Raw genomic sequence first — 4,930 nt, forward strand, 5'->3', positions numbered from 1 at the left:
CTTTCCTAGTTCCATCTCATTATTAGGCATACTATCGAGATCTAAGGTTAAAAGAATGAAAATGGAGGTTTAGAAGTTCAAAACCATGTTTAAATCACAAAAATATATGTTGCTAAAAACAGGGTGTAGGCACACATGTGTGCGTGCGCACACTTGTGCAATTGTACATAGAGGTGCGTGCGCTCTAGAGTGTGCGAATGCTCTTAGCAGTAGGCATGTTCCTATGTGTGCGTGCACATCAAAATGTGCGTACGCACAAATGAAAATGTTGCCATTGTTGGGAACGTGCGCACATCAGTGTGCGTATGCACACAAACCAAAAATTCTGGTTTTGCTGTAATTTAAAAGAAATAAGTTTTTGCACAAGATTTCTAACGTCCATAACTTCCTCTACAAAATTTAGTTTTTCACAAAACTTATACCGTTTTAAAGTTTGTAAAACCCTCTTTAATTTAAAACAAATTTTATTTTTATCCAAAGTTTGAGGCTCGAATTATGGACCGTTGAAGTTCGTAAAAAATCAAGTTTTCATTCAAAACCTCAAACCTCTATTTTCTTTAAAACTCAACTTATCATCATTTATAACCATCAACACAATACATCTTTATCAATACCACAACAATCTCTTCATCCTACCATTTCTCAATTCAACCATATCATGCATCAATATCTCAAATAATCAACAAGATGAGCATATCCCTATTCATTATATATATATATATAAACACATATCACCATTAATTCATCACTAAACACTTATCCAACCAACATTAAACTTATAATATATCACTTAACACTTTAAATACCAAATTCATATCACAATTCTTATCAAGGTTACTAAACATTAAATATACTCATACATTTCAATCTCCTCTATGGTCACATAGCCTAACTTTTCACAGAACGTTATATATTAAATACGAGAAACCTAAATTATACTTTGCCAATTTTCCATTAATCTCGGAATACCACAAGTGTTCACCACACCATAAGATCCACCACTCCAGCCCCTCACCAACGAACCCAGCCTCCAAAGTTCCATCTCTAGCTTCCAATTTCTCAAATTGTCTCCAATCCACAACCAATTTCAATCTAACATCGTAATATTCACTATAATCAACATAGAGTTCACTAATTCAATATTTTACAAAGGGATTGAGGGCGCTTACGTGACTCATAGCTCAAATGAGCTAAACCCGATAATACTGGCAAGTTGATTCGAACCTAACACCGAATTCAAGCAAAAATCCAACAAGATTACATATTGAATTCGAAATTTGGGGAGGAAAGAACTGGAACACAGAAGCGGTTTTGTAAAGCTCAACGCTGCGGTCGCGTGGCCGTAAACGGTGCGGCGATCGGAGCTCCGGATCAAAAGTTATTGAGAATTGAAATAAGAACATGGGTTTGTTCTTTTCTCCCCTTCCCTGGTGTGTGTTCCAGCGCTACATGCATGAAGAAGAAGTGGCATGAGCTGAAGCTCATGTAAATTTATGTTTTGGGTTAGGTCTTGGGCCCATTTTGGGCTCGGTTTGACCGGTTCGGCCCATTCGGTCCAATCTTGGGCCAAATTCTTTAAAATTGGTGTCAAAATTTTCGTTTTAATTAGCTCTATCCTATTTTAATATAAAATTTTTTATTAAAAATTAATTTATTAATTAATTATTTGTTAAATTTGCGAAATTTACAATACCCAATTATTTTCTATTAACATATGCAAATCTAAAATATTTTTAATTGAACGCATAATTTATTGCAGTTTTAGGATACACCTTAAAGTTTCCAACAACACAGCTACAACAATATTCACATTATTTGATAGAAAAGCCAAGAAATTATTCAGAACAACAGCACATTTAAAAAAACTCCAAGATAAAACTAACGTCCAAACAAAATTGGAAAATGTATGCAATACGTCAGTCATATTTGAAGTTAAGTTAAATGATTACAATCTAAAAGAAAGATCCTAAAAATTCACTCTGACAATGACATTTATTTTAAAAGGTGACGACCAATCAGAAGTATCTTTAAAACAAATTAAACAAATATTAATACTAAACTGATGAGTTTGAAAAACTCTAATTTAATTTGGATGATGAACAAATATTATTAAAATATTTAATTACAAAATTATTAATTTAATCTTCATTTAACATATGTTAATTAATAATTTTGTGATACAGATTTTTAATTGGGCCAGAAAATAAAATGTTGCTAACCCAAATTAAAACCAACAATCAGCCTTGCTAAATGTTTACTATTATATGGCTAAATTGTTGTATTAAAGGGCCAAGCTCAATGTTGTTGCAATTTAGCCCATATTTGATTGTGATGAAAGCCTCCCATGCTTGATCCGAAACAAAATTCATCAGGAAAGCAAATGTTAACTAATTTGAGCCAGATTTAATTTCAATGCTACAAAGTCCAAATCTTATTGTTGATGAATGTTTCCAAACTTGGTCCGAAACCAAGATAAAATGAAAGCAAAATGCTTCCAACGGATCCAAGCATTTCATCATGTGATGGATTTCAAAATCTATTACATTGTCAATTAATGCATGGGAACTATGAGAGAGAAAAGTTTCAGCTGAATTGATTGATGGCCATAATGCTATAGCCACTCTAAGCTAGGGAAGTAAAAGCAACTTTTACCAACAAAGTGTTTATCACATTGAATTGCTTTTCTTCTAAGTTGTTTATTCTCTCTCATCTCTTTCTTCTTTCTTCGGTCCTTGTCTAGGAAGCTATGAACGCTACGTTCATCTACCAAGAAAAAGAGGAAGTTGCATGCATCAAGACCATCAAGTTAATGATGGCAAGAAAACATACTAAAATAAAAATGAGATGTGGTTGAGATATCCACCAAATGTGGTTAGATTTGGTGAGGTAATCTTGAGCTCTTCATGCTCAAAAAGGGAAGGTGAAGATTCGGCCAGCAAGGGAGATTCTTGAAGCATGGCTTGTCTTTGATTCTGCTCAACCACCACAGGGAGTAGCTAGAGTGGCGAAGTGATGGTTGAGGCAGAGATTGAAGCAGATGAAGTCATCATCATCATGAAGCATCAAGGGCCAGAAATCCATCTTGGAGAGCAAGCCAAGGATGGAGAGCTCGGATTGATGAAGAATGATGATCAAGGAAGGACTAGAGGTAATTGCATGTTGGGTCTTGTATGGTTATCTCTTCTCTCTCTATGTGGCCGAACCGATTCTGTTTGTTGAAGGAGGAAGAAGTTGGTTCGGTTGTTGGCTTCAACAAGTGGAGGCTTCCCTCTTCTATAATAAGGGTGAACAACCACTATTTGAAGCAAGGAGAAAATTTGAGAGTGCAAAGCACAGAGTTCTCAGAGCTACCTGAGCTAACAGTTTTCTCTTCTCCTTCAATGTATTCTGTTTTGTAATTTTTCTGTTTAATTTTGTCATGTCTTGAGTCTCATGGAAAAAGGCAAACAGTGAGGTTTGTATGAAGAAAGCCATAAAGCGGAAAAAGGCAGAGAGTGCAAAATTAAAAGAAAAAGCCATAGATGTCTTAGAGGTCCTTTGTTCATCTATGTTGTGTTTCATGATTCTGTGAGAATCCCCTTGTAAGTTGGGTTAGCACTTTACAAGTTGTAATCAGAATTGATTTAACAAGTCAGCAAGTGTTATCAAGCGAAAAGGGGGCTAAGATTCAACCCCTCCCCCCTTTCTCTTAGCCACTGAAACCATCATAAACCATAATATTAAACTTTCTGTTACAAATAAACACTTTTATTTAACATTTATATATTTTCAACATTTAGTAACTAAATTATAGTCTTTAAAAAAAGAATCGGACTCACCAATGTTAATATCGTCTGACGAAGATCTAATACCAATAAATACATTACGAAAGAAAAACTCAAAACACATCCAACAAGCAACAAAGAAAACAAAGAAATCAGTAAATAGTAACAGCAAAAAAAAAATGTTGAAGACAATCAATAATGCAAATTTCATGACGAAAATATTTTATTCCAAACATTCAAGCAATGAAAAACAAAACAAGCATTACTAACAAGTAGTAATATTGCAAAAAAGAAGACTCCAAAGCAGACAAAAATTAAGTAAAAAATTATATTGAACAACTTTAGTTAATTATTTACTGTTTAAGACATTATAACTTTTGACAATTTTAAATGTATTCATGTATGATTAAATAAAAAAATTTATACATTATTTATTATAATGATTCAATCAAATTTTTCATATAAATATACACTATTTTATTTAAATAATATTATAAAATCTAATAAAAAAAACTATTATAAAAAATTCAAATTCAAATTCTCTACTCATCACGAGGGTGAAAATTTAGTTATTGTTAAAATTAATGGGAGAAGAAATATATTTTAATCAGAAATTGAACCACTTGATCGTCAGTGAGCTTCCTAATATCAGAAAGTTCCAAATCTCAGAACATTGTTATCAAATGGAAAACTAGAGAAGTCTTAACAACCTCCATAGAAGCCAAGTAATCTCTAACTAAATTAATTTCCACTTAACACCTATAATGAAACAACAGGGCACAGGCATTCCAGTATAAATAAAAAATTAAAAGAAAAAGAAGGAAAAAAATTTGATAGAATTAATATGCATAGCTAGTTGGGTGTTTTTTTTTTTTAACATCCTCTTTAGATGATTAGTTTTGTCTAATTAAATGGCAATTCTTGTTTCAATTTGCAACATATCCTTGAGCACCTTCTATTGCAACACTTTATATTCTTAGGAGTCAAGTTTTAGGAGCCTATGCCCCTATCTATCAAGAACCGAACGTAAGATCGAAGCTTCACGAAGAGTCTTCACTGAAACATGAGAAAGTAAAAACGATGACAACAATTAATGGTAAGAGGCAAAAGCACAATTATTGCTTGGTAACTTTCCTGCTGCTAATCTTTGTCTTTCATTAGCTAAC

At 33.0% G+C, this 4,930-nt stretch overlaps 2 protein-coding genes across 3 annotated transcripts in view; both read right to left on the reverse strand.

Moving 5' to 3' along the window:
- LOC107641192 (LEAF RUST 10 DISEASE-RESISTANCE LOCUS RECEPTOR-LIKE PROTEIN KINASE-like 2.4) overlaps positions 1-4,930 on the reverse strand; it is a 76,104-nt gene that overhangs the window by 56,984 nt on the left and 14,190 nt on the right. The gene's annotated exons all lie outside the window — the stretch shown is intronic.
- LOC107641196 (LEAF RUST 10 DISEASE-RESISTANCE LOCUS RECEPTOR-LIKE PROTEIN KINASE-like 2.5) overlaps positions 4,862-4,930 on the reverse strand; it is a 3,117-nt gene continuing 3,048 nt past the window's right edge. The window contains exon 3 of the mRNA XM_021102879.1: positions 4,862-4,930. This exon is cut by the window's right edge and continues 1,257 nt beyond it. The gene's annotated coding sequence lies outside the window, so the exon portion shown is untranslated.

Source organism: Arachis ipaensis, chromosome B05, assembly GCF_000816755.2.
Source record: "Arachis ipaensis cultivar K30076 chromosome B05, Araip1.1, whole genome shotgun sequence".
NCBI lineage: Eukaryota > Viridiplantae > Streptophyta > Magnoliopsida > Fabales > Fabaceae > Arachis > Arachis ipaensis.